The sequence below is a fragment of the Camelus bactrianus genome, chromosome 20 (assembly GCF_048773025.1).
Source record: "Camelus bactrianus isolate YW-2024 breed Bactrian camel chromosome 20, ASM4877302v1, whole genome shotgun sequence".
In the NCBI taxonomy this organism is placed as follows: Eukaryota; Metazoa; Chordata; class Mammalia; order Artiodactyla; family Camelidae; genus Camelus; species Camelus bactrianus.
Window position 1 is genome coordinate 26,854,719 of NC_133558.1, and position 14,202 is coordinate 26,868,920.

Consider the following 14,202-nt stretch of genomic DNA (forward strand, 5'->3'; position numbering starts at 1 on the left):
GCTTTGTAAACCACAGAACGCCATATACGTGTGACTCACATATTTAGAAAAGACAAACGAAATCCTCACTATTGATATACATCATTGAGATTTCAAATTACACACATTAACCATAATAGCAGGATTAAGCCCACAGAATCCCAGAGCTACAAGGGTTCTCCCATGCAGGCTTCCTTATCTGGCGCTGGCATCCCCTGGTCCCTATCTGTGCCAAGTGGTATTAATTGCATTACCAATGATGAACACATTTAATTTCAGAATTCTCCCAGAGAGGAGAGCTACTCAAGGGGGAGTCCTCAGGCCTGTACTCCAGCATGGCCAGCGCTCGATGGCTCAGGTGCCAGGCCTGCGGGCTCATGGTTGCGGAGGGACAGTCCGTCACCCTGACCATCTTGGAAAATGCAGAGCTCTGGAGCCGCAGGGAAGGCCTGAGCTGCGGCTGGAGTCTCCCTGCTGTCCACTGTCCTCCCCTCCAGCTGGTCCTGTTCCACATGGCTCCGAGAAGGAAGGGAAAGGAGAAGGGCCATCCCCTGTGGCCCCTGATGAATACTTTGTTCTAGTTTTACCAACAGAGGATCTCAAAATATTCCAGAAGGTTTCCGAGCTCCCTGCTGTAGGGCCCAGGCTGGCCATGAGAGGCCAGTGCTCAGCACCGTTGTCATCTTGGCGATCTCCTCACCCCTCACCTGACTACCCCTTCCCCCGGGACTGTTGCAACAGTCCTGCGGCTCCATATCCACATCCCCAAATTGCCACAGCACCAGGCCTTCTGGTGTGGGGGCTCGTTCCATGCAGGGATAAGGTTTCTCCCTGTATTAAAACTAAACTAGCCATAGGATGGCTCTCCCACTGGACCACAGGTATGGAGTCACCTCGGGACAGAGCAAGGCTCTCTGCGCGGGAGGGCAGACTGCTGTCAGCCCCTCAGCATGCGGAGGGCAAGGGCACGGCACCCAGGGGCAGTTCACAGAGGCCAGGACCCACCCTCCCCCTGCCTGCCCCTAAAACCCAGCTTCTCTCCACCGAGGGCCCCAACCTTCTGAGTTCACAGCCCGAGTCCCAGGGACAACACACAAAACACCATTATTAAATGTTTTCAAGGAGTCTGGTGGAGAGGCCAGACTCCTCGGGCCAAAACAAAACTTCCAAGGTCGGGTAAGGTTACAGCCAAGGCTGAGGGACTCCTGCCACTTTCAAGCGTTGGCTTCAGTGTTGATGGTAAATGGAAAACTCTTTAGGTCGCAGCTGAGATTTGGGACAAGGAGACTCGGGGCAAGGATGGAAGCAAAGACATGCGCCAGATATGAGAAAATCAGGCAAAGGGCACCACTCTGACTTCTATACCAAAAGTGATTAGAATAGAACTTTAAAAGATGTCTTAAATTTCTGGGAGGGCGTCTTCTCTCTCCTAGCACATGACTGCATCCTTGGAGGCTGTCCTTGCCTCTGTAACAAAACCAGGAGGCCAAAAGTGGGTACAGGAGACTATGTAACATTCTAACATCTCCAGAGAATACAGATCATCCTGCTCATCCTCGCAAAAGCACCGAAGGACACCACCTCTCACTTACATGGAAGAAAACTGAGGCTAAAAGTTCAAGGAGCTTTTCCAGGTTTGCAGAGGACTTCAGCAGCACAGCTGCTGTGGTCAAAACAGGTGTTCTAACCTCCTATCTGGAGCTTCAGTTCTCCCTGTGCTCTTTCGAACTAAACACCAAAACATCACATATCAAAGGAGAAACTAGGAGTAAGGCTGAAAACCACAAAGCAACAGAAACAGCAACCAAGGGTGGGATGTGAAAACAAAGAAGCTGGGTGTGCCAAGGCTTGCAGGACTGAACAGCCTTCTTTGAGCTCAGCCAGCTGGGCGCAGGGCATATCTTGGGGGTCCACGAGGTCTTCACGGACTCTGGCCTGGCCTGTGGGGAAGGCAGCTGGAATCAATCCACCGTCCACTGGTAGAGAAGTGAGGAGTGGGAAGAAAAAAGGGTTCAGCCAGAAGCAAGTGGGAGCCTGCTGGGACGGCCAGGGCCCACCATCCTCATCCCGGGAGAAGGAGGGCGCTGCAGGGGCCACATACCCGGAGATCCAGGGTGACCTGGGCCACCCGTCAGGGGTATAAAGCAGTGTGAACCTAGGTGTGTAGGGGAAAGGGGACTGGCCCACCATAAGGAGAACAGGGCAAGATGGTGGCTACTTCCTAATGGTTTATGGGGCTTACATCACTGTGAGGTGGGGGATGTGAAGGCCAGCCCACAATACACACTGAAAACTGCAAAGGCAATGCCAAGACCAGGCTCCAGTGGCTTCCGCTGCTGGTGCCGGTGGTCCAGGCTGTTTATGAAGGGGCTGAGGCATTCAAGTGGCCCTGGTAACACAGGGCATGTGGGCAAAGTGGAGGTCATGCATTCTAAGAACCGGGTCAATATACTGACTACCACTGCCGAGGTCTGAGGTTTCAGTGTTGACCCAGTGACATGGGTTCTGTCAAACCAGGCAATATACTTTAAGTAAACCAAGGCATTGGAAAAACAATATTGAAATAGCTTCTGGGAGGCTCAGGCCATGTGAAGGGCCTGAGGTGTGGGTGTGGCCCCAGGGACCTGTGGGAAGACAGGCTGGGCAGTCAGGATACTCTGAGATTTCCAAGGCAATGCAACGACTAACTTGTAAGGGCTTCCGTGGCTGACGGTCCAGGTGCCTGGATCAGGGCTGAGTTACTGGTGTGGCCCCAGAGATGAGGCGGACATGGAGCAAATGTGCGCCCCAACTCACAGGGTTGACAGATAAAATACAAGATGCCAAACTTGAATTTGAGAAACAACAAAGAATGACAAAGAACATGCTCATAATAAAAGATATTTGTTTATCTGAAATTCAAGCTAAACTGAGCATCCTGAATTTTTATTTGCTCAGCCTGGTAACCTGGGATCCTAGCAGCAGAGACTGTGGGGCTGGCACAGAGGCCCTGCCCAACTGTAGTCCCCGGCGTGGCCAGGGCGACACAGGGACACTGCTCTCCTATCGCCCTGCCCGAACGAGGCCAGTGTGGAACTTTCATCATCTAGTAGACAAATTTAAAAAGGTAAAAAGAAACAGATGAAATTAATTTTAATGTTTTATTTAGCCCAGTATATCCTAAATACTGTCCTGTCAACATGTAATCAATATAACAATATTAATGAGGTGTTTTACATTCTCTTTTTAGGACTAAGGCTGTGAACACTGCTTTGTAAATTAATAGCCCTTCTCGATCTGAGCTAGGCGCCCTTGGAGGGCTCAGCCACTTACACTGCAGTGAGGCTCCAGTGGCTTCGGGGGCTGGCAGCAGCGATCTGGGCCCCTTGCCAAGGGCCCCAGGCACTGGCGTGGTTCCGTGATGTAAGGGAGGTGGGGAGAGCGGCGGGTCAGGCAGTCAATCAGTTCTAGGAAGACCCCAGGCAATGTGGGGACCACTTCCTGCAAATACAGAGCTTTCACCAGGGGCCCAGCCCACTGCCACTTTGGGGTCACCCCAGGGATGTGAGGGGCCAAGCAGGTAATACACTCTGAGAAGAGCCAAGGCAGGGCTTAATCCCCCTCTGATGGTTTAGTGGCTGGTACCCCAGGCCCCCTGCCAAGGGTCTGAGAGGGTGGAGTGGGTAACGGGGCCTGGGGTGTCAAATAACATCTGTGACAAAAGCCAAATCATGCAGCAGCTATTCTCTAGTGACTTCAGTGGCTGCCCCAGAAACGAGGCCCCTGGCCACGGAGCTGAGGCCCTGGTGTGCCATGATGATGTGGGGTGTGTAGCCAGCAGACCGACATGGTCTGGGAAGAACCAAGGCAGCATGCTGCGTTTTGGGGTTGGTACCGGAGGTGCAGGCCTCCTGCCAAGTGTCTCAGACATTGCTGTTGCCCACGTGATGTGAGGCAAGGGGACAGGTGGGCAGCAATTTGCTCTAAGGAGTAAATCCAAGGCAATGTGGTCTGGCAGGTGGGGCTGGGCAACTGCTGTGGTCATTTCACTCTGCCCAGTAACACCCAGAGCCCCACCCACCAGGACCACCAGGCCCCTCCTGCTTGGACCTGAGCTCCTCTTCCCGAGAATGTCTCCAGCTGACTCCAGGGGACGGCACCTGGGCACAGAGGGTGCCCACCCCCGGATGGCGCACCCCAGGCACACAGGCGGGGTGAGGTGGTGATTTTTCCTTGTGATGTAAGTTCTAGGTAATCTCTATTTTGTCTCTGGTGCTCAAATTCTAAAATGTCCACCAAGCCCTGCTATATCTCATGACTTTCAGGAGTCAGGGGGTTGTCCAGAGATCAGGTCCCTGCCAGGGACCTGGGCTCCGGGGCGGCTCCAGTGATACAGGAGGAGGGGGCCAGGCAGCCCACATGCCAAGACGAACCAAGGCAGTGTGTGCCGACCTCTAACACTCTCTGGGCCCGGCAGTAGGAGCCAGCTTTCCTGTCAAGATTTGATGCACAGGATGGAGGGTGGGGGTGGGCAGGGGACATGGCCTCAGCCCCCGGTGACGATGTAGCTCCTGATGATGCCACTGAAGGGTGAGTGAGGACCTGCCGAGGGCAGCCTCCCCCCCCTGCTTGTTGCCAGAAGCCAAGTGAAACAGGGCGGGCAGAACTATTTCATTCTCTGGTCGCTGTAAAACATGGGTGTACAGGGGGTTACGCCGACCTAGCCACATAGGTGTGGAATCATATTATAACACATGTTGTGCTTGTCTGCAAAGTTAACGAGTGCAGGACCGAAGAGCGGGCCCCACTCCTGTCACACTGTTCCTAGAGGGAAGGAAGCAGGGACGTGTTCTGAAGTAGGAGCCTGGGACCAAAGCTGGCCCGAAGGAGGGGCTCTTCTTGTAGACAGGGAGGAGGGTGAAGGAGAGTTCAGAGGCCTTCGAGATGGAGGGCCAGGAAATAACGGTTATTAACCAGGAAACTTAAAATCATTCCTTGGGAGAGGTCTGAAGTCAAATAGAGCTAGCGCTGTCTGCAGAGTTGGGTTGGGGTGAGGGAAGGGAAAGGTGGGTGAGGGAAGGGAAAGGTGGGTGTGGAGATTCTGGGCTTGAAGACAGCTGATGCAGGTGTTTGGGAAGAAGGGCAAGGAGTAGGTTAGCAGGCCAGCTACATGTGCCCAAAGTGAACGTGTGGTTCAACATAACGACTGGAGCCTCATGGCAGAGGGCTTGGAAAGATCAGACACTAGCATTGAAATTGGGGTCCTCAGGCTAAGAGAAGATGAATGGGTTAAAATGCTCAGAAATGTTAGATATTGGGGTCTCTGGCTAGAGGTGTCCGAAGGTTGATGGTTCTCCTTGACCAGGGGTCAGGTTTGGCAAATCAGGGGCCAAATCTCTAAAAGGGTGAGGGAATTGCCAAGGTCTCAAAAGTGAAATGACTGATGGAGGTGGGTGTTGGGTACAAGAGGAAGGTACAAGAGAAGCTGGAAGACAACTTTGGAAAGGGCCAAGTTGCAGTGAGGGTAAATCAGAGCCCAGGAGTGACTCAGTTTGGAGTTGAGATTAAATAGAAGGCGAGGGACTTAGGGTCAGAGGAGGAGCTCAGGGTTTGTGGTCTCGGCGGTATGGAAGTCACCTGTCGAGGTCCAGGTTATGGCTTGGCCTGTGGCAGCAGGGAGGGCAGTTGAGACATGGCACCAGGAAGCCAGGATACTGGGAAAGTCATCAACCAAGATATGGAGGTGATCATGGGGGGGGTCCCCCTGGCAGGATGGAGGGGTACCAGGACAGGTTCTAAGCTTTTTGCAACGTGAGAGCATCTTTCAAAGCATGTAGATGATGGCAATAAGTTATGCATGGAAGCTGGCCACAAGGGCTGTGAAATGCACACTGGACTCAGAGGATTGGTGGAGCGATTTTCTGTTCTCCCTGTGGTGGCGGCAAAGCAGGGGTTGGAAGGACCAGGGAGGTTTCTGTTACGTGAGGTGATGAAGCATCTGATCCAGAAAAGCCTGGGTGAGCAGGGGAGTCTGACACCAGCAGAGATGACGAGAGTGCAGGAGTCCCCTTGCTGAATGCTTGCTATTCACACCTACTCTCTTACCCTTGACCTTGGAAATGTTTATCAGAGAAATGCCCTGAATCTCACAGTGGAAAACAGCCAGAAAGTCAAAGATGCATCTGTGGTTGCTGAGTAGAAATGACTGAGCCAGAAGTCAAGAAGGAGGAAGTAGGAATTAGTTACACTATGTAGATACACTTCCTTAATTACTGCAAAATCCGCTGCATCTACGTGCATCTCTAGGTTGGGTGTAACATACCCAGGTTTCAGGTCACTGTAGACAAATCTTTCTGTGCACTTGAACTCCTTTGGAACTCTAATGGCTCCAAACCTAATGCTTCAAACACTATGAAATTCTCACAACGGATGACCACATTTACCCTTTTGCTTTTTAAAACATGCAATTTTTTGAGTGCAACATCTGCTTTCTGTATGAGACCTCCTCAACGTCTGTGTTCCCACTGCTTTTAGGGAGACTGTTTTCTCTTTAGTTTGGAGGCCACACAATCTCCAATAATCTGTTCATGGTTGTCATATGTGCTCCATCAAAGTTTGGTGATTCATTGTCCAAGCTTATAAGGTTGGTTCTTATTAAAGTGCTCAGAGATGGCATGAGTCCTTTCTGTGAGTAAAAACTTTCTACCCAAATAGGTCCCTGGCTTTCTCACATCCATGCATGTGAAGAACTGCTGCTGTTAAATCTGCCTCTTACAGCCACTATAAGAGGCTCCTAAGATGTTCTTGGTTCAAAGCTTCCTATATTCTGACTGTCGGGTTTTCCTTTCTGGGTTAAATCACAGAATGGGCTGACGGTAGCAAAATGAAAGGCAAATCTCCCACAATACCATGCACCTCCAAGGAATGATCTGCCCCAGTTGTTGGTTAATAAAGTGCCTTTTCTTTTATCATGGGCAGTTGTTCTCCAGCATAGATTAATACGTCCATTTCCCATGTGTCTCAAATATTTAACTTCAGCCATCCCAAGATAATCATTCATTAAGCTTTGGAATGGATATGCAAGTAATCGAAGGGAGTCTAAGCATTCTTCAAAGCCATGATCTAAAGTTCTGGGCATCGATGCAGGGAATGTAATAATGTAATGATTCAGCTAATGACTGAGTGCCTGCTGGAAGGATTTTTCAGGCCAGGCAGGATCTGAACACTATGGCATTGTTTAAGGTGAGCAATCTGAGGCACAGGCTAGGCAGCTCACGTGACGATGCCTTTCAGCTCCGTGCAAACACACGTGCATACATCTAAGTCTTATAGCTGTACTTGGCAGTGAATGACCTACAGACATAGCAAATATAATGGTTAAGTAAACAGTATATAGGGAAATTGTGTTAAGATATAGATGCCTTTCAGTCAAGGTCTAGTCAGGCAAAGAGACTCAGCACCAGTTTGTTAATAGAAAGAATTTAATATAAAGAACTGGTTGACAGGCACTGGGGAGTTCTGAGGGAATATGGTGAGGCTGGTTCTGGGTGTATGGAAAGAACTGGAGCCAAGTACTGCCGGCCAGGGTGAACAACAGTGGCTGGGGTGACAGTCACAGGAACCAGGCTCAAAGTACTGAGCAAGCCCCTGGCAGTGGCAGCCTTCCAGTCTCCTTCCAGTGCCCCCTCGTGGCAGAACCTATAAAAGAGCCCACTGGCAAAGGAGAAATGTGGTTTGCAGGGTTCCAGCCCAGTATTACACAGCAGGAAATAAAAAGGATGGTCAGGAGGTTAGAACAAGAGCTTAATAACCCAAACAAGATGTAGCTGCACCTTATGCACCATCTATATGTGGAGAGGGACGTGAAGCACTGGGTTGTGTTATTGTGTTCTGCTTCTTACCATTACTTAAGCTTGGAAGGATCCTAGGAGCTCCCTTAAATCAAGGGATTAAATATGTTTTACCCATCCAGTGTTCCAATGTCAGATTTTTTTAATCATTCCTTCAGTCATGTACCAAAAGTCCTTCCTACAAATCGAAACTTTCTGAGTCCTAAAGCAATACAGTAAAATAATTATTCTGGGTGTAGAAAAAGAATTATCAGACTGGGTTCATTCTACACAAAGCCTAACCCTGCCTTTTTGGAAAGGTAGTTATACATTTGGAAATGACAACTAGCAAGACCCAGGTGCTGACAGGAGGCTAAATTGCCCTTTAGAATGATCTTTTCTGCTACCGCCCAGTACTTTACCACTTATCTAAAAGAAGACAAAATAATAGGCTCTTTTGTTTCCGGTACGTATAATGTGCATTTGCAGGTTTGTTTGGGAGTACAGCTGTGAAATCTTTCAGCGCTGACATAATTCTCTTCCCATCCAACTGTCCCCCACTGCAGTTCTCACAGCGGCATGTCGGCATGTCAGTTGCCTCTTCTTCTTCCAGTTCGGAGTGCTCCTTTGCTGTGTTAACATCCAGCTTGAGTCTTTCCAGCTGTCGAAAGATGTCAGCATATTTATATGAACTACTTCATGTTTCCTAGAGAAACTTCCTCAAGTGAAGACCAGTATAGACCAGTAGTTCCTCATTCTATGGAGATATGACTGGGCTTGCATTTGAACTTCCTTTGGGGCCAGTAATAGCATTAAGTATTTCAAATGACATATGTAAGTACATAGTGTCATTTTATCTTAACCGAGCTTTGATCACATCCATGCCTAGCAGTAGAGTAATCGTATCATTCAAAATCTCGAAATGAGAAACTCTGTCTTATGGTAGGTTCCTCTAAGAGATCCCAAGATATTATTTATTGCAATGTTTCAGGCTAGCACAAATTCACTGAACTTTTTTGATTTTTCAAATTTCTCTTTGTCTTGAGTTTACATCCCTGTTTCTCTTACGATTATCCCAAAGGTACCCATAATCTGAGCATAACACATTTTTCCTTCACTGACAAGAAGTTTCTTCAAGAATCTTGCCTAGAATTGTTAAACCTCCTGTTGTGGGTTGAATTATGTCCCCCCAAAAGATAGGCTGACGTTCTAAACCCTGGTACCTGTGTAGGCGGCCATGAGGTCTTCATAGGTATAACTAAGATGGATGTTAGATGAGGTCACACTGGAGCAGGGTGGGCCTTTAATCCGGTATGACTGGTGTCTTTACAAGAAGAAAAGAGAGACAGAGGGAAGAAGGCCACGTGAAGTCAGGCAGAGATGGCCACAAGCTAAGGAGTATTAGGGGCTTCCAGGAGCTGCAAGAGGCAAGGAAGGAACCTTACTCCCCTAGAGGCTTCAGAGAGAGCACCGCCCTGTCAACACTTTGACTTTGGGCCACTAGCCCACCGAGGGGAACTGTGAGGGAACTCATGTCTGCTGTTGTAAGCCTCCACGTTTGTGGTACTTTGTTACAACAGGCCCAGGAAACGGGTGCACCTCCCCCGTCTGCCATCTAGAATAACAGTAGCAGAACAGGCTTCTTTGTTTTTTTAACACATTAAAAACCATTCAGTTTCATTAACATATGTTAAGTACACATATAGTCTAAATAAAGCCTTTCAAAATCCATTGTAAGATCTCAATCAAAACACAGGTACAAGCATTCAAAACACTCTGTTCTACTCTAAGAACTGTGATTTCTATGGTTTATAAAACTGAGGGTAAACATGGATATAAATTAATTTTATGACCTTTTAGTGAAGGGTTACCTATACTTTTCTTGGATATCTGTGAAGATGTCTTTATTTCAATCATATCAACTAATATTCATGACTTCTATCTATCGTTATTATGAAGATACCTCAGAATTTTAATGAACTGCAAGTTTTTTATTTAAAAAAACAATTAGCATAACTTTTAAAAAATTAGAATGATCATCTGTATTACAAAGAATGATTCCCTGTGCACTTGTCTAATGGTGACCTATAGGAATATTTTAAATTAATGACAGCCAGCATCTCCTGTCTGTTTTTCTAAGTTATCACTTTCAGTGTGTGTGGGATTTTTCCTGTCTTTGCTTGGGCTGGACGCAGGAACAGAGGAATCTGGGATAAACTCAAAGGACCCTCCAGGTTGATGCCCGTGGTCCATACCTTCATACGTACCCGCTGATAATGGTGAGGCATCCTGGGAGCTGGTGCAGCAGCAGATTTTTCTTCACTGGTGTTGCACTGGGGACACTGTACATCCCCACTGAAGTCACTTATCACTGCTATTAAAGAGAGAAGCCCAGAAGCAAACGATGGGACTCCCAGCAACTTAACCCAATTCAGTAAACTTGTTTCCCAGGCCCCTTGGATCTGCAGTCCTGTATTTCCCCACAAGCACGCTGCTCCACAGCAGGCAGAGCTGTCATGCTGCCAGAGCCCACCTCTCCGATGTAGGTGCGGAGGTGACTTTAGCTTTCAAAGAGCACAATCCCCAGACCTGCTTCCACTTATGTGTCCCCTAATTTCCCCAAATTACGGTTACTCTGGTCATCCATCCCACTTTTAGTGTTCTAGGGGCCTCTTACCAGATAATTCCTTATCCTTGTACCTATATTAGATGTTCTATCTTAAAATATCATAATGCTGACTGTATCTGAGAGTTCAAAGTTAAGTTATACCAAAAGTAATTATTGTAGTTTAATGTCCAAACCAGGACACTCTTTTTAGAGTAAAAGGAGATGTTAAAAAATTAGTTAAAATTCTATAATTTTTTGAAACACATATTTACCAAGGTTGACTTTTATTAAATTGGTAGACCTAAACGGTTCTATTTAAACTTTTTAAAGTGATATTTTTTCTATAAAAAAAAAATCCACTTACGTGAAAGCAGAATAAAAGATTTATATTGACAGTTAAACTTTTTAAAATTATGAGGAGGATAATTCTCATCGGTATATATTCACAACTGTCAACAAGTTTCTTAGCCATTATCTTTCACTGTATCTTTCTGAAAATTTTATCTATTTCAATATGATATTATTTCCAATTTAGCTTGCAATCCAAAGTTGCACGTTATGAAAATAAACTTGGAATGGATAGGCCAATTAACTCTTCCATTGGTTATAATAGTTTTAATGGTGAAAATAGGCTTTTTATAGGTGCTGAAGTACCAGATAAGGTCACAGAACATCTGCTGAATGTAGGATATTCTAAATTGTATTTTTTGAAATTCAAATGCATAAATATCAACCCAAACACTTTCCAATGTACTTTATTATTTTTATCTCTATTCATTACCTGTCATCAACATATATTTTTCCAAGACAAAATTGGCTAAATAAACCGTCTCTGATGCTTTAGAATGTTTCACTAAATTTAAATGCATCAAAACTGCAGGTCTTCTCAATTTCAGTATTTCTGATACAGGATATAAACATGTCTAATTAAAAACAGGAGTTTCATCCAACGATTCTTCAAACAAGCCCACATACTCCCAGGCACAATTATAGAACCTAATTTTTTAAATCAATAAATGTGTTTTTTTTAGAGCCTTTTTAAGTTCACAGCAAAACTGAGCGGGAAGTACAGAGAGTTCTCATACATGCCCTGCCATAGAGATGATTTTTAGAGGATAAATCAGGGTTTCTCAATCTCCACTAAGACAGTTTAGACTGGATAGTTTCTTACTGTGGGGGGACTGTTCTATGAATTGTAGAATGTTTAGCAGCATGTCTGGCTCTTTCTTTTTTATTTCTAATTCCAGTTTTATTGAGACATAATTGACTTGCAGCACTGTAAAGTTTAAGGTGTCCATCAGACTGATTTGACTTATACACCATGGAATGATTATCACAATAAGTTTAGTGAATATCCATCATCTCGTGTAGATACAAAATCAAATAAATAGAAAAAAATTTTTTCTCGTGATGAGAACTCTTAGGATTTACTCTCTTCTCATACAGCAGTGTTAACTATATGTATCATGTTGTACGTTACAGCCCAAGGATTTATTTATCTTATAACTGGAAACAATTATACAACTTTAAATCTTGGGGGAAAAAAAGAAAAACATATACATTGGAATGGAAAAAATAAAACCATTTCTATTTGCAGGTGATATGACTGCCTACATAGACAATCCAAAGGAATTACCAGAAATTCCTAGAATAATTGAGTTTGGCAAGGTTGCAGGTTACAAGCAAAACACACAAAAGTCAACTGCATTATTATGTACAAACAACAAGCGTGGTGACATCAAAATTTTAAAAACACCATACAGTTTATAATTGCTCCAAAGAAAATGGACTGTTGAGGTATAAATCCAACGAAACAGGCATAGAATCTACATGCTGAAAAATTACAAAATACAGATGATAGAAATGAAAGAAGACCCCAGTAAATGGAGAGAGACTATATTTGTGGACTGGAAGATTCAATATGGTAAAGATGTCAGTTTTCTCTAAACTGATCTATAGGTTTAATACAATTCTTATCAAATTCCCCAAAAGGTGTTTTGTAGTTATACACAAGCTTATTCTAAAGGTTACATGGAAAGGAAAGGACCTAGAATAGCTAAAGCAAATTTTGTAAAAGCAAAATAACGTGGGAGGAATCACTCTACCTGATGTTAAGGCTTACTGTACGGCTGCAGTGATCAAGACAGCGTGGTTTGGGTGGTATCTAGACACAGACCAATGAAACAGAACAAAGAACTTAGAAACAGGTCCATACAAATGTGCTCAATTGATTTTTGACAAAGCTGCCAGAGCAATTCAATGGGAAAGGATACCCTTTTCGACAAATGGTGTTGGAGCAACTGACATCCACAGGCAAAAATAAAATGAGCATTAACCTCAACTTCACGCCTTATACAGAAACTAAGTCAAAATGTATCATGGCTTTAAATGTAAAACATGAAACATAAAATCATAAAACTTTTAGGGGAAAAATGGGAAGTCTTTGGGATCTAGAAGTAGATGAAGAGTTCTCAGATATGACATGATGAATAAAAGAAAAAATTGGTAATTTAGACCTCAACAAAATTAAAAGTTTTGCTCTGCCCGAGGTCTTTAGAGGATGAAAAGATTAGTGACCGGCCAGGAGAAAATATTTGCAAACCAAGTATTCAACAGAGCTGTTGTATGTAAAATATGTAAATAACTCTCAGTACTCAACAGTAGAGGAAAAATGTCAGTCCAGTTAGAAAAGGAGCAACATACAAGGACAGAGAGGACACACAGATGAAAAATAAGCACATGCAATCACATAAACACCATCAGCCATTAGATGCACGCAAATTAAAGCCACAGTAAGCTATCACGGCACACCTATCAGAAAGGCTGACACCACCACATGCTGGTGAGGATGAAGAGAAACTAGATTTTCATATATCGCCGGCAGGAATGTAAAATGTACCGCCACGCTGGAAATGAGTTTGACAATGTCTTTTAAAACTAAACATGCGGTTTCTATATCACTCAATCATTGTACTCTTGGGAATTTAGCTCAAAGAAATGAAAATTATGTTCACACAAAAGCCTTTCCACAAATGTTCACAGCAGTTTTATTCAAATTTGCCAATACTGGAAACAACCCAGATGTCTTTAATGGGGAAAGAGTTGAATAAACTGCAGCACAGTCAATCCTACTATAGTTATTCCTCAGTATCCGCCAGGCACCGGTTCCAGAACCGCACCCTCCTCCCAACCAAGAATACCAAAATCAGAGGATGCTCAAGTCCCTTATATAAAATGGCGTAAGTATAATATTTGCATATAACCTATGCACATCCTCTTGTATACTTTAAATCATCTCTGGCTTGCTTATAAAGCCTAATACAACATACATGCTATGGAAATCATTGTAAATACAACGTAGATGCTATGGAAATAGTAGTTGGCTTGCAGCAAATTCAAGTTTTGCCTTTTGGAACTTTCTGGAATTTCTTTCTAATATTTTTAACCTGAGGATGTGGAACCTTTGGATATGGAGGGCTGAATGTACTCAGTTATTAAAAGGAGCAAACCACTGATACACTCAAGAACTTAAACAGATCTCAAGGGAGTTATACTGAGTGGAAAAAGCCAATTTCAAAAGATTGCACACTGTAAAATGGTGAACAAAATTCTAGAATATTCTTGAAATAACAAAATTATAGTGCTTGCCAGGGGTTAGGAATGGGGGTAAGAGAGCTGGTGTGGCTCTAAAAGGGTGACACACGGCAGCCTTGTGGTGATGGAATAGTTCTGTATCTTGACCATAATGGTGGTTCCATGAAGCAACACATGTAATAAAGTTGCATAAAATTATACACATACATAAAG

The 14,202-nt window shown here is 44.8% G+C and overlaps 1 long non-coding RNA gene across 1 annotated transcript in view; it reads right to left on the reverse strand.

Moving 5' to 3' along the window:
• Positions 1-7,455: 7,455 nt before the first annotated feature.
• Positions 7,456-14,202, reverse strand: part of LOC123613929 (uncharacterized) — a 28,603-nt gene continuing 21,856 nt past the window's right edge. Inside the window, exons 4-5 of the long non-coding RNA XR_012501136.1 lie at positions 9,011-9,111; positions 7,456-8,448 (exon numbers count right to left, since the gene is read on the reverse strand). This is a non-coding gene — a long non-coding RNA (uncharacterized LOC123613929). The remainder of the gene's footprint in view (positions 8,449-9,010; positions 9,112-14,202) is intronic.